The 16050-nt window shown below is 43.4% G+C and overlaps 1 pseudogene; it reads left to right on the top strand.

The window, feature by feature from the left end:
- Positions 1–6361: 6361 nt before the first annotated feature.
- The window catches only part of LOC100605618, a 77552-nt pseudogene continuing 67863 nt past the window's right edge, over positions 6362–16050 (top strand).

Raw genomic sequence — 16050 nt, 5'->3', positions numbered from 1 at the left:
CTACCACTATGCCCAGCTAATTTTTTAAATATTTTTAGTAGACATGGGGTTTCACCATGTTGGCCAGGCTGATCTCGAACTCCTGACCTCAGGTGATCCACCCACCTCGGCCTCCCAAAGTGCTGGGATTACAGGCATAAGCCACCCTGCCTGGCCCACTGTTCCCCTTTTATAGATGAGAAAACTGAGGTTCAAAGAAGTTAAATGACTCCAGCTGGGCACAGTTGCCCACACCTGTAATCTCAGCACTTTGGGAGGCCAAGGCAGGTGGATCATTTGAGGTCAGGAGTTTGAGACCAGCCTGGCCAACATGGTGAAACTCCGTCTTTACTAAAAATACAAAAAAATTAGCCAGGCAGGGTGGTGCGCACCTGTAGTCCCAGTTACTTGGGAGGCTGAGGCAGGAGAATCTCGAACCTGAAAAGTGGAGGTTGCAGTGAGCCAAGATTGTGCCACTGCACTCCAGCCTGGTCAACAGAGGGAGACTCTGTCTCAAAAAACAAAACAAAACAAAACAAAATACAGAAAAAGAAAAAGGAAATTAAATAACTGAAAACTAGTGCATGGCATGACCATGATTCAAACCTAGATGCAGCCAATTCCAGAGCTCATGCTCTTAACCACTATACTATATCAGCTCTAAGTAGGAAAAGAATGAAAGGACTAGGGTAATGGATGTTAGATAAGTAGGTTGTCATCCTTGTATAACAAACAATCAGAAAATTGATTTGATCTTAATTTCCCTAGAGAGAAATGCAAGGAATTGATACTTATTTTCTATAAACCTAGGTACATCAATCATCGTACAACTGTGATGCTTACTTTAAGAAGTTGAAGCTGGCTGGGTGCAGTGGCTCATGCCTGTAATCTCAACACTTTGGGAGGCCAAGGCAGGTGAATTGCTTGAGCTCAGGAGTTCAAGACCAGTCTGGACAACATGACAAGACTCTATCTCTACAAAAACTACAAAAATTAGCCAGGCGTGGTGTCATGCTCCTATAATTCCAGCTACTTGAGAGATTTAGGTGGGAGGATTGCTTGAGCCAAGAAGGTCAAGGTTGCAGTGAGCTGAGATTGTGCCACGGCACTCCAGCCTGGGTGAAAGAGCAAGACTATGTCTCAAAGAGAGAAAAAAAAAAGATATTTAGGCTATGTGTGGTGGCTCACGCTTGTAATCCCAACACTTTGGGAGACCAAGGCAGGAAGATCATTTGAATGCAAGAGTTTGAGGCCACAGTAAGTTATAATTGTGCCATCGCACTCCAACCTGAGCAACACAGCAAGACCTTGTCTCCAAAAAGGAACAAAATAATAATTCAGCATGTTATCCAGGTCTTAAAAAAATGATGCTTGGTTATTTAGATTTGTTTAGGTTTTTTTTCTTCCTCTTCTATATAAAAGGCAGTCTCACTTAACTAGTCTGTCTACAATGGTTTGGTCAAAATTTTCATCCCCCTACCATGTCTCTGCATAGTTTCACATTATAATTAAAAAATAAATTTTGTCTTCCCATATTACAGTGAAAAGGGAATAAACATTTAATGTTGACACAGACTACATTAAGTTCATTTTAAACATGTTTTTTCTTTAATGTTATTACAGTTAAGTGACATCTATAGTACAATACATGATTTGATTTTGTGATAATGCAAGTAGCAATTATGAGCTATGGGCTCTGTTGATGAGACCACATCAAGTTACACGGTATGAGTAGGGGATGGAGTAAATACTCAGAGTGTACCTGATAAAAACATAAACTAAAAGTCATATTACACGGAGAAAACATTTTGTTTAGTGGGATAATTTGTAAAAGACAGGATGAAATCGATGACTGGCCTGTCACTTTCAGATAAAAATTCAAAGAGGGTAAAGAAAGCCAAATCCTGCGGGACGCAGTGACTCACACCTGTAATCCCAGCACTTTGGGAGGCCAAAGTGGGTAGATCACATGGGGTAAGGAGTTGAAGACCAGCCTGACTAATATGGTGACACCTCGTCTCTACTAAAAATTCAAAAATTAGCCGGACATGGTGGCATGCACCTGTAGTCCCAGCTACTCAGGAGGCTGAGGCAGGAGAATTGCTTGAACCGGGGAGGTGGATGTTGCAGTGAGCCGAGATCACACCATTGCACTCCAGCCTGGGAGACAGAGTGAGACTCCGTCTCAAAAAAAAAAAAGCACAAATCCAAAGGTAAATCACCTCCTATAAAGTGACTAAGCATGTTGCCCCAATTCCAGGTCAGGTATTTGGGCTATCAAGGCTGCAGGCAAATCCCACTACGCAAGGGTAAATCCAACCACCAACAGGAGAATCTCCCTTTGTTCTTTAGATTAGCCCACACTTACCAAAGAGAAAGAAGTTTGGATTCACATCCCTAAACTGAAACTAGTTGCAAGTGATTTCATTAATCTTGTGTTTTTCTAAACCAGCCAAGTATTTGATTCAAAATATCAAATCAGACTCATCACTTATTCTAACTGGAACTCTGTTTCCCATCTATAAAATATGCTAGATGGAATATGTCAGACTGATTGTGTTCAAGAACTGTATAATTCTACATCTACAGGATAATAGGAAGAATTAGCACAATGGCAGTTCCTGAGGGGGACAAAAAGTCCCAGAATAATTATCTCACCATGAACTGAGAAGCACAAACAGGTGGATGAATGTAAGAATAGTATCTAAGTCAAAAGAGGTACCAAGTTCAGGGAACTCTGTACTTTCTATCCCACATTCAGAATATCAAAACCTGTTCTAAAAGACACATTCTAACAATGACATTGATTGACTGAATGCAATCAGTAGAGGGTGACCAGGATGGTAAGGCATCAAGATATCATGTGCTATAAAGAACATCAGGAGGAGTCTGAAGAGCAGGAATTGTTTGCTTGGAGCCCCTGGTGAGATTGTTCCTCCTACAACCTTACCACTAGAAACCACCCAAGAGTCCACACCAGAGAAAGAGGCTATAAATGAACTGACCTCCCACCTTCTAAGGAGCTAATGCCATCATGCCTTGCTTTCCTGCTTACCTTAATCATCCACAAAAGTCCAAGTTCCAAAATTTAGGGTCATCACTAGATTTTTCTCCCCACAGGACACTGTACATGCCTGACTGATCTAATCTCTCTCCTTCCTGAGCCACACAAATATCTCTACTATGTCCTATGGAATTCACAGGTGTCAGCAAAACCCCCTCTATCCTCAAACACCTCTCTGACTGTTTCATACTCTATGTGCTCCTCAATAACCCCCTTGAGTACACTGCTACACCTGGGCCCTCCTCATGTGTAATTTTTTCTTTCCACATTCAACCTATCACAATGCCTGGAGATGGTATAAATATCCTTGCCCCTCATTCTTATATACAAAAGTTTTACTCCTTAAAGAACATTCCATTAGATGTTCTCATATCCCCTGCCCTTTTATTTTATAACTATCTATCAACCTCCCTTGTTCCTTAGAGATGTGAAGCTCTTGAGTTTCTGTGTCTTTCTACCACAACTACTGTCATGCATCTTACTGATTCCACAATCCAAATACATGAGTCAACCAACACCTCGGTTTCTCAAGTCCTTGACCATTGAGGATAATTTCCTGTCTCTGAAATCTTTGCTTCAGCCATCTTCTTCTCAGACCATCACAGTTTACTGCAGCCTTGACCTCCTAAGCTCAAATGATCCTCTCACTTCAGCCTCCCGAGTATCTGGGACCACAGGCATGCCTCACCATGCCTGGCTAATTTTTTAAATTGTTTGTAGAGATGGGATTTTCCTATGTTGCTCAGGCTGGTCTTGAACTCCTGGGCTCAATAGATCCTCCCACTTTGGCCTCCCAAAGTTCTGGGATTACAGAAATGAGTCACCGTGACCATCCTTCCCCAAAACTCTAAAGCCCATTTTCCTGCTCCTCCTTTGCTATTGCTTTCTTCTTTTACTCAATTTTTTGTGTTGTTTTTCTTAGCTCTCTTTTCTCTATACTTACACTCTCCTTCTAACCACAAGTCCATAGTTTTAATGACCAGCTCTACAGTGACCCCTCAAAGATTTATTTCTCCTCAGAGTCCCGTATGTGTCTATACAGAGTTCAGCAGCTTCCTTTGGTTGTCCATTATGTATCTCAAATTTAACATAGCCAAAACAGATCTATTTTCTTTTCTTTTTTTTTTGAGATGGAATTTTGCTCTTGTCACCAAGCTGGCGTGCAATGGCACAATATTGGCTCACTGCAACCTCCGCCTCCCAGGTTCAAGCAATTCTTCTACCTTAGCCTACTGAGTAGCTGGGATTACAGGCGCCTGCCACCATGCCCAGCTAATTTTTTGTATTTTCAGTAGAGACAGGGTATCACCATGTTGGTCAGGCTGGTCTTGAACTCCTAACCTCAGGTGACCCACCCACCTTGGCCTCCTAAAGTGCTGGGGTTATAGGCGTGAGCCACAATGCCCGGCCAACAGATCTATTTTCTACACCAAAAGCCTGCTTTTTATCCTAATCATTTCCATCTCACTTGCCGAGTTGCTGAAACCAAGCACTTACGAGATAGCCTTGGTTACTCTCTTTCATTCACCCTCCTACACTCAATCTACCAACAAGACCTGTATACTTCATAATGTCTAAATGGAAACTGACTTCTTAATGCCTTCACAGCTACCACCTCAGCCCAAGCCCCGTCTATCTCTGACCTGACTAGAGCTGTGTCCGGAATGCATTCCTTCCAGGGGGTTCTTGGTCTCACTGACTTCAACAATGAAGCCACAGACCCTCTCAGTGAGTGGAGTTTGTTCCTTCAGATATTCAGATGTGTATGGAGTTTCTTCCTTCTGGTGGATTCATCGTCTTGCTGACTTCAGGAGTGAAGCCACAGACCTTTGCAGCCAGTGTTACAGCTCTTAAAGGTGGCATGTCCAGAGCTGTTTGTTCCTCCTGGTGGGTTTGTGGTCTGGCTGGCTTCAGGAGTGAAGCTGCAGACCTTGGCAGTGAGTGTTACAGCTCATAAAAGTAGCGCAGGGTTGCGGCTGCTGGCTCTGGTGGCCAGCTTTTATTCCCTTATTTGGCCCCACCCACATCCTACTGATTGGTCCATTTTACAGAGTGCCGATTGGTCCATTTTTACAGAGTGCTGATTGGTGCATTCACAAACCTTTAGCTAGACACAGAGCACTGATTGGTGTGTTCACAATCCTTTAGCTAGACAGAAAAGTTCTCCAAGTCCCCACCCGACCCAGAAGCCCAGCTGGCTTCACCTCTCAGTGCAATAGTCTTCCTCCTTCCACCCTTGCTCCTTGAAATCCATTCTCCCTTCAGCTGCCATAAAACATATACTTCCCTACTCAAAACTCTTCAAGAGCTTCCCAACCCACTTATAATAGATTTCAGACTCCATATGAGGCCCTTCATACCCTGGTGACCAGCTTAATGCTCTGACAACCAACTTAATGCTCTTACCTCATCTCCTGCCCCTCTCCAACTCTCTCACCCAGCTGCAGCTTCACTGCCCTTCTTGCAGTGACTGAAACATGGCAAGCTTTTTCCACCTTCCATCATTATTCTTATTTCCCTCTCCACTTAGAACGTTCCTCAAATTTTGCTTGCCATAACCCTTTATGTCATTTAATTCTCTAGTGATATGTCACCTCCACAGAGAAGTCATTTCTGATCACCATAAGCAAAATATCCCCATTCCTTTTACCTTTATTTGGTACCTGTAATCGTCATGTGAGTCTATCTACTTTTTTAAAAAATCACCTATTTGACCCGCTAGAATGTGATCTCTATGATGGCAGTGTTTATATCCTGTTCACCACTACCACTCACACCTAAAACAGTGACTGAAACATGATCAATGTTCAATAAATATACGTTGAATAGATAGATGGCCCATTTGGGGCAATGAATATATAAGCATCTTTCTACTAAGAAAAATGACTTCCCCCTTTTGGGAAAACAATCATAATTACATGAATTATGCATATGCCAACTATTTTGACATCTGAAAAAGTTTTGCTTAAAAGCATAGAATATCTGCTGTGACAGTTGTTGGAAATTTTGACTGCCTAGCATATTTCCCCTCTTTGTGACAACACCCCTTATTTCTTTTACGGAAAAGACCTTCTCCATTGTGTGCAGTCCTGACAAAACCATAAATCAAGGTTCTCTTGTCATCCCACCCCATCACACTATTCCCTTTCTCTGTTTCCCTTCTCCTTTCTTCTCACTCTCTGTGTCTCTTTCACCAGGCTAAGAGGTAGAATCACAATACAAGCCAGAATAATTTTTTTTCCAGAACTTTGTTTATTGAGATTTGTAACTTAAAGGATTGAAAATGTGGGTGGTTAACTCCACACAGACTCACCCTTCGTGGTGCAATCCCTGATGGAGACTCCACTCCTGACTGTCCTGGGCTTGCTTCTTGCAGGCCTAGCAGCCCCTGCCCACGTCCACCTGAACCAGATCAGTAGCTTTTCCTGGGATAACTGGGACAAAGGGAAGGACTCTGTGGTGATCAAAAGCCTTACTCTGGAAGCTGACCCCAACGTCGTTCCTGGGAACGTGATCGTCAGTGCTGAGGAAAAGAACCAGTGTCCCCCCTCAAATCTCCTCTGAAGGTGGAATTAACTGTAGAGAAGGAAGTGTCTGGCTTCTGGGTCAAGATCTCATGCATGGAACAGATTGGCAGCTGTGCCTATGAAAACTTCTGTGATGTGCTTGATACTTTCATTCCCCCTGGGGACCCCTGCCCAGAGCCCCTGCATACCTATGGGCTTCTTTGCCACTGTCCCTTCAAAGTAGGCACCTACTCACCATGAGTGAGTTCACTGTGCCTGACCTGGAGCTGCCCAGCCAGCTCAGCACCAGAAACTACCGCATTGAGAGCATCCTGAGCAGCGAAGGAGAGCGTCTGAGCTGCATCAAGATTGCTGTCTCTCCCATCCTGGCTAACAAGGTGAAACCGGTGGCAGGCGCCCGTAGTCCCATCTACTCGGGAGGCTGAGGCGGGAGAATGGCGTGAACCCGGGAGGCGGAGCTTGCAGTGAGCCGAGACTGTGCCACTGCACTCCAGCCTGGGCAACATAGTGAGACTCGGTTTCAAAAAAAAAGATTGCTCTCTCTTTAAAGGGAATATAACATGGCATCAGCCACAGCAGAATGAAGGGATGTGAGGAAGGTTCCTTTTCCTCTGTCTCATGCTTGCCAACGTCAAATTTTGACTCTCTGTCCCCCTTCAAGCCCCTTTCTGCAATGAGTCAGCTATCCTCACTGAAAATCATTGTGTGCCACTTACATTTTAGGCTGGGACAAGCAGCCCTGAACTAAGGCAGGATGAGTTGGACAGTTTTTTTGTTTTGTTTTGTTTGTTTGTTTTTTGAGACAGAGTCTTGCTCTGTCACCCAGGCTGGAGTGCAGTGGCAGGATCCTAGCTCAGGGCAACCTCCACTTCCCAGATTTAAGCGCTTCTCCTGCCTCAGCCTTCTGAGTAGCTGGGATTACAGACAGGCGCCATGGCGCCCAGCTAATTTTTGTATTTTTAGTAGAGACAGGGTTTCGCCATGTTAGCCAGGCTGGTCTCGAACTCCTGACCTCAAGTGATCTGCCCGCCTTAGCCTCCCAAAGTGCTGGAATTACAGGGTGAGCCACCATGCCTGGCCAGAGTTGAACAGTTCTTGCTAGCCCAGGACATCTGCTGGGCTGGCCACATTACCTATTCTCTTTTAGACATTCTCTCTAAAGAGCTTCATTCATTTCCAAAACAGTTGAGGAATGGGAACCAATGTGTTTTGGGACCTCATGTTTATGCTGACCTAATCTTGACCTCCTGAAAAATCTTTGTGACTTTTTTTTTGTCACTGAGTTAAAAGTAGAGTAAGAGTATTAACATTTTTGTTCTACTCCAGCTCCCTCTTACCACTAAGGGGAAAAGCAGTTGGTCTTAGTCTATTTATCCCTTAACTTCTATGATTAATTTTGATTTCTTTTCTGGATTTGTCCAATTAATACTGGGGTACAGTGTATCCTGAAGAGCAGGGTGTGTGTAGGAGGAGTCTCTTGGGGGAGATAGGAGATAGGAGTGCTCTGTTGTTTACAAACACTGGTGTCCACAGGGCCAAGCAAGAGATGAGTGACAAGGACCATGAGAAACAGGTTGCTTCCAAGGGAGATGTTTGTTTTTACTTTTTAGATAAAGATAATACTACAATGTAACTCTTTCTTATTCTATACAGAAAGTCACAGCACATGTGCATTGATACAAGGCCGCTGAGGCCTGGTCTCCAGTTGGAAATATAATTAAGGGTGACAAGGACTGGAGTAAGTTGGAGAGTTCACAGCCAGCCAGTCTGTGAAGACAACTGCTACTTTGTTATAACAAGTTAGTGCCACATAAGAATATCATAGGCCCAGTATTTGGCAGACAGTTTCCATTTTTACTCCTAGAGAAGCCAAAAATCCAGAATTTTATATGAAATCTTACCATTTTAAAAGATTGGCAACTAATTATTTTTCTTTTTCTTTTTCTTTTTCTTTTTTTTCTTTTTTGAGACAGAGTCTCCTTCTGTCACCAGGCTGGAGTGCAGTTGCACGATCTCGGTTCACGGCAACCTCCGCCTCCTGGGTTCAAACAATTCTCCCGCCTCAGCCTCCTGAGTAGCTGGGATTACAGGCACACACCACCACGCCCAGCTAATTTTTGTATTTTTAGTAGAGACAGGGTTTCACCATGTTGGCCAGGATGGTCTCGATCTCTTCACCTCGTGATCCGCCCACCTCAGCCTCGCAAAGAGCTGGGATTACAGGTGTGAGCCACAGTGCTTGGCAATTATTTTTCTTAAACACTGTGCAGCCCAAAGGGGCCAAGCAGACATGTGAGTGGGGAAAGCCAGCTTGTGGGTGGCCATTTTGCAGCCTCTGATCTAAGATGGTGCATGCCTTGTTCTCTTAAAACAACTCCTGTGGCACCACTTCTCCCTCCACAAGGCCAAATCCATCGTGTCTGATCTTAAGGAGAAGGCCCTTCCGGTGCTAGGAGAGGTATGGGCAGCCTCTCATCTGTGAGCTGTGGGGATCAGCAGGCTACCTGCCCCAGTCTTGGAGCTCTGTAGGATGAATGAGGCAGATGTGGAAGAGTTGGCCCCACCAACAGCTGCTTTGTGGAGCAGGGGTCCAAGGAAGATAAGGTGGACTCAAGGTCAGGCTGCCTAGATTTGTCCACCACCCTGTTAGTCCATGACAACTTCTGAATCACACACCAGACCTGAGTTCTGGGCTCATTTGAAGCCTGGAATAGCAATAACTATTTTTAACTTGCAAAAAGAAAAGAAAAAGGCAGGTGTGGTGGCTTGCACCTGTAATCCCAGCACTTTCAGAGGCTGAGGTGAGCAGATAACTTGAGGCCAGGAGTTCAAGACCAGCCTGGCCAACATGGGGTAACCCCCTCTCTACTAAAAATACAAAAATTAACCAGGTATGGTGGCGTGTGCCTGAAGTCCCAGCTACTCGAGGAGGCACCAGAATCACTTGAACCCCAGAGGAGGAGGTTGCAGTGAGCTGAGATTGCACTACTATACTCCACCCTGGACAACAGACTGGGACTCTGTCTCAGAGAGAAAGAAGACAGAGAGAGAGAGAGACAGAGAGAGTTATTATTAATTCCTTAGGAATAACTAGATTGATACAAAAACAACTATTCGTTCTTTTTGTTTTGTTTTGTTTTTTTCAGACAGGGTCTCACTCTGTCACCCAGGCTGGAGTGCAGTGGTGTGATTACAGCTCACTGCAGCTACAACCTTCCAGCCTCAAGCTATCCTCCCACCTCAGCCTCCTGTGTAGCTGGCAAATAGACACACACCACCAAGTCCAGCTAACTTTTGTATTTTTTGTAGAGACAGGATTTTGCCATGTTGCCCAGGCTGGATTGTCTTTTATATTTAGTTATGTTCAATTATACGTGATAAATGCTATAGAGTTCTCATTAAAATGAACTATAGTCAATTTTTAAGTAAAAAACAATTTGCATAATATATTTTTAAAATAAGCACTCCTAAAATAATACTGTGTATTTTCATCAGTTTATTTGTATAAATATGCATATAAATGCATAAATAAAGACCCCAAGGATACATGCAAACTAAAAATAGTAATTAATTATGTAGAAGAAAAAATTGGAGGAGTCAAGGATGACTGTAGCTTAATCTGTCATAAATATCATGTGAACTTAAAAACATAATTTTAAGGAGAAAAAAATTTTAAGTACATGCAGAGGCACAAAGTCTGCTTTTGAACTCCTTTAAAAATATACAAGTACAGACATAAAAGCTCCATGGGGTGACAATAAAATTGTAAAGGCTCGTGTACTATTATCATAATCATAGATGACCGATCATAGTGATTTTCCCAGGATGACTGGTCATCTCACATAATGGTATCCCTTAGAGTAAAAAACAGTGTTTTTTTCTTAAGTTTGGCAGGATAATTGCTGGTATATGTGGTAAATACAGTTTGGGGGGACTCAGGCTTTTTTCTAATGCCTGGGCATTGATAATACAATCAGCCTATATAACATTTATTAATTTAACAAACAGTAATTGATTGTTTATTGTGTGTCATCACTATAATAGTGATATAGGAGATAGAAAGAAATCATTTAGGTAGATAGTTAGGATGAAGAGACTCCCCAGCAGAAAACTTTCCTTCTAACAAAAAGCAGCTCAGAAATTGCTCCCTTTCTAACCTCATGCAGTCCAAAGAAATCACTTCTCCTCTAACAAAGAGCAGCCTGGAAGATCAGGCTGTAAAACACAGATAAGCAACTTGGGCACAGAGTGGGGAGCTTCCTGGTTATCACCAAACTTCACATACCTACAATGGGCACCAGTAAAAACAGTGCACTTTTTTCTTTTTTGAGTCGGAGTGTCACTCTGTCGCCTAGGCTGGAGTGCAGTGGCACCATCTCGGCTCACTACAAGCTCCGCCTCCGGGGTTCACGCTGTTCTCCTGCCTCAGCCTCCCAAGTAGCTGGGACTACAGGTGCCCGCAACCACGCCTGGTTAATTTTTTGTATTTTTAGTAGAGACCAGGGTTTCACTGTGTTAGCCAGGATGGTCTCCATCTCCTGACCTCGTGATCTGCCTGCCTCGGCCTCCCAAAGTGCTGGGATTACAGGCGTGAGCCACTGCCCCCCGCCCCCAGTGCACCTTAATAAGCACATTCCTTTCCCTTTCTTTAGCCTCACTAAGATAGGGAAGCGGGAAGCATGCACTGGGCGGGGGAGGCCTGCAGCTGCAAGAAGGTGCCTGGGAACGGGCACAGAAACTCTCCATCCCCTTTTAGCACACGCAGATAAGCAGCAGCAGAGCAGCACAAACTAAGAGCCTGCCTGCTTAATCAAAGAATGGGATGGGGCTATTAGAAACTCTGCTCTATGCAGATGGCACACCTGGTCCTAACCAGTTCTTTAGGCCCTATGGAGATAAGACACCCCCTTCTCACTAGCTCATTTTTTAAAAACGCTGACATTTTTGCTACAACTTGGCAATCAGATTGGACCCCTCTCTGTGACAGAGAGCTGTTCTTTCTTCTCACCTTTTAAACTCCTGCTCCAATCTCAGTCTGTATGCATCTGCATCCTTGATTTCCTTGGCCATGAGATCAAGAACCTTGCTGAAAGGGTGACTCTGTAGGCTCAGACTCAGACCACGCCACACCGGTTGCAGTCAAGAGATCTTTATTGGAGGAGTCTGAGGGAGAGCCGAAGCGGAAGAAGAAAGAGAGCGAGAGCTTTGCAGCCTCCGTCTTTTATATCTAGGGACGTTACGTAGGGATTGCTGGTTGGCTGAGGTGCTGGGTCTAGGCTGAGGCGGGAAGGCGTGACCTCTGATTGGCTCCTTTTGGTGGGCCTGTGTTGGGGAGGAAGAAGAACCTGGAACTAGCGCCATTAGGGTGCTCTTGTTACCTAACACTTGCTATTTACCCCAGACAATGAGCCTGTTTCAGTAGTTCCTATAGATCCTATAATAAGTGAGGCACAATCCCTTTATTTATTTATTTATTTTTGAAACAGAGTCTCATTCTGTCGCCCAGGCTGAGGTGCAGTGGTGTTGTTCCCGGACCAAACCAAGGGTCGGGTTCCTTATTCTCGTGGCCCAATAACGAGATGCAGATGAATTGGAAGAAAAGGGAGTTTTTATTTCTATAACTGGTTACAGGGAGAAGGGCTGGAAATTATCACCAGACCAACTCAAAATTACAAAGTTTTCCAAAGCTTATATACCTTCTAAGCTATATGTGTACGTGTAAGTGTCCATTCACCTAAAGACATAAGCGATTAACTTCTTTTAATCTGTAACTAAGACCTGAGTCCTGAAGACCTTCCTCTGGAGCCTCGGTAAATTTACTTAATCTAAATGGGTCCAGGTGCTGGGGTGATTACCGACCATTATCTTGTCTCCTGCTAAGTCATGGAGGTTTGGGGACTTACTTTAGTCCCTAATAAAGCTTGTTTGTGGAGGCCTGGAGAGTTCCTTCAGGCCCATGATAAAACTTGTTTAATCCTCAACAGGTCCTGTTAAGAATTCCTTCATTATTTTGTCATGCGTTAAGGCCCAGGAAAGGCCTAGGCAAAACTCTTAGTGGGCTTTTGTCATATTCCAGACTTTGTTCAAGGGCACTAGCTCTTTCAGCTTTCAATAGTTAACTTAACCACTCAGTCAGTACTGAAACAGTTGTTATAGAGGCCTGCATTAGTGGGAACTGGCCTGCCACAGTGTGATTACAGCTCACTGCAGCCTCGATCTCCTGGGCTTAAGCAATCCTCATGCTCAGCTGAGACCACAGGTACACACTGTCACATGCATCCGTGTGAAGAGACCACCAAACGGGCTTTGTGTGAGCAACAAGGCTGTGTTTATTTCACCTGGGTGCAGGCAGCCTGAGTCCAAAAAGAGAGTCAGCAAAGGGTGGTGGGATTATCATTAGTTCTTATAGGTTTGGGGATAGGCGGTGGAGTTAGGAGCAATGTTTTGCAGGCAGGGGGTGGATCTCACAAAGTGCATTCTCAAGGGTGGGAAGAACTACAAAGAACCTTCTTAAGGGTGGGGAAGATTACAAAGAACCTTCTTAAAGATGGGGGAGAAACAAATCACAATGGTGGAATGTCATCAGTTAAGGCTGTTTTCAGTTCTTTTGTGGATCGTCAGTTGCTTCAGGCCATCTGGATGTATACGTGCAGTTCACAGGGGATATGACGGCTTAGCTTGGGCTGAGAGGCCTGACACACACCGCTACTTTTTTTTTTTTTTTTGAGAGATGGGGTCTCACTGTGTTGCCCAGGCTGGTCTCAAACTCCCAAGCTCAAGTGATCTTCCTGCTTCAGCCTCCCAAAGCACTGGGATTACAGTTTCGAGCAGCTTCACCAAGCCATGGCACAATCTTTATCCTCAAATACCTTAGCATCCCAAGAAGAAAACACACAAGTAAGCAGGTAACCCGAAGACAGTATTAAGTGACAAGTAAGTAGAAGGAGCTGAGGGAGCACATGGGTGGAACATCTAACAGCCTTAGGAGAGCAGAGAAGCTTTTCTGGAGGAAAGCACAAAGGCAAAAACAAAAATTGTGTGAAGGCCAACCCTACAGACTGCAGATGTTCCTGCAACATCTCTGTGACACCTATATTAGTCCATTTTCACACTGCTGTAAAGAAATAGCAAGAGTGGGTAATTTATAAAGGAAAGAGGCTTAATTAACTCACAGTTCCACATGGCTGAGGCAGCCTCAGGAAATTTACAAAAAATGGTGAAAGGCAAAGGGTAAGCAAGACAACAGGAGAGAGAATGAGAGTGAGCACAGGAAATACTGCCACTTTTAAAGCCATCGGGATCTCATGAGACTCACTCATTGTCATGAGAACGGCATGGGGGACACCGCCCCATAATCCAATCACTTCCCACCCTCAATATGTGGGGATTACAGGTCCCTCCGTTGACATGTGGGATTACAATTCGAGATGAGATTTGGATGGGGACACAGAGCCAAACCATATCAACACCTCTCCCCTCCTGGAGCTTCCACAGTAGCAACTGGTGTTACACTGATCTGTGAGCTCCCTGAATGTCTGCCTAGAGTTCTTAGAGGCAGGACCTGCTCCATCTTACTTTGTAACTACAGCAAGGCTGTCATGTGTGAATGAATAAAGAGCTTTTACTGACCGAAAAAAAAAAAAATGTAAGTGATGGAAAGTATTAAATCATCATATGGGCCAGGCACAGTGGCTTATGCCTGTAATCCGAACATTTTGGGAGATTGAGGCAGGAGGATTGCTTGAGCCCAGGAGTCAAGACCACTGTGGGCAACATAGCAAGACCCCCATCTCTATAAAAAAATTAAATTGGAAAAATTTAAAAAGATAATAGTGCATCTTAAATTGATGGCATTTTAGATTCAATTAAATACGGTATTTTTAAAAGGATTACTCTGGTTTCAGTGTTGAATAAAGCCAGTAAGGGAGGTAAGGAGGAAGGGGGAAAATGAGAAAAGCAGAGAGATGATTCAGGATGCTATTGCAGTAGAGAAATGATGGTAATGGATCAAAGTTGTAGCATAGTAGAAGGAAGAGATCGTCTGATTCCTAATGTATTTTTGAAGGGCAGTTGATAATTGACAGCAAGAAACGGGGAGTGAAGGAAAGAGAAGACTCAAGGATTAGTTCAAGATTTATGACCAGGACAACTAGAAGGGGATTGCCATTTTCTAAACTTTCAAGTTCTTAGCCACAACTTGGCCACTAACAATCTGAGTAACTTTAGAAACGTCATTACCCTTCTATGAACCTCAACTTTCACATTTGTACATGAGAGATTTAAACCAGATCAGAAGTTCTCAAACTGTGTTCAGTACAGGTGCCTTACGATGCTTCTCAGGAGATAGGAGAAAATTCAGGCAAACTGGATTACAGGCTGTGTATACCAGCAGTCCATGTAAAGTTGCATTTAAAAACAGGAATTAAAAGTATTTAAAATAACTATATGCCAGGTGCAGTGTTATGCACCTGTCCCAGCTAATTGGGAGGCTGAAGTAGGAGGATCACTTGAGTTCAGGAATTTGAAACCAGCCTAGACAACATAACAAGACTCTATCTCTATAAAAAATAAAATAATTAATTAAAAACATATAGCTACCATAGTTTGTTAATGAAAATACACTATAAAAGATGTAAAGTGTAAATTCAATAGCATAAAATGGGATAAGGGGGGAAGTAAAAGTATACAGCTTTTGTATGTGCTTGAAGTTAAGCTGTTATTAACTTAAATTAGAATGTTATAACTATAAGATACTTTATGTAAGCCCCATAGTAACCACAAAGAAAAAATCTCTAGTAGATACACCAAAGATAAAGAAATCAAAGCGTACCACTACAAAAATTCAACGAATCACAAAGGAAGACAGCAAGATTGGAAAAAAGGAACTACAAAACAGTCAGTACACAATTAACAAAATGGCAATCATAATTTCTTACCTGTCAAAAATTACTTTAAATGTAAATGGATTGCCGGGTGCGATGGCTCATGCCTGTAATCCCAGAACTTTGGGAGGCCAAGTCAGGTGGATCACTTGAGGTCGGGAGTTCGAGACCAGCCTGACCAACATGGAGAAACCCCATCTCTACAAAAAATACAAAATTAGCCAGGCATGGAGGCACATGCCTGTAATCCCAGCTACTCGGGAGGCTGAGGCAGGAGAATTGCTTGAACCCGGGAGGCGGAGGTTGTGATGAGTTGCGATCGTGCCATTGCACTCCAGCCTGGGCAACAAGAGTGAAACTCTGTCTCAAAAATAATGTAAATGGATTGAATTCTCCAGTCAAAACACAGAGAATGCCTAAATAGGTTAAAAAAAAAAAAAGTTAAACCATATGCTGCCTATATAATTCAATCATAAAGACACATTTAGACTAAAAGCAAAGAGATGGAAACAGATATTTAATGTAAATGGAAAACAAAAGAGAGCAGGAGTGGCAATATTTATAACAGACAAAATAGATCTGAAGTAAAAAAACTATA

This window comes from Nomascus leucogenys, chromosome 12 (genome assembly GCF_006542625.1).
Source record: "Nomascus leucogenys isolate Asia chromosome 12, Asia_NLE_v1, whole genome shotgun sequence".
Taxonomy (NCBI): Eukaryota; Metazoa; Chordata; class Mammalia; order Primates; family Hylobatidae; genus Nomascus; species Nomascus leucogenys.
Note: the sequence above shows the minus strand (reverse complement) of the source record. Positions and strands in the feature narration are given on the sequence as shown.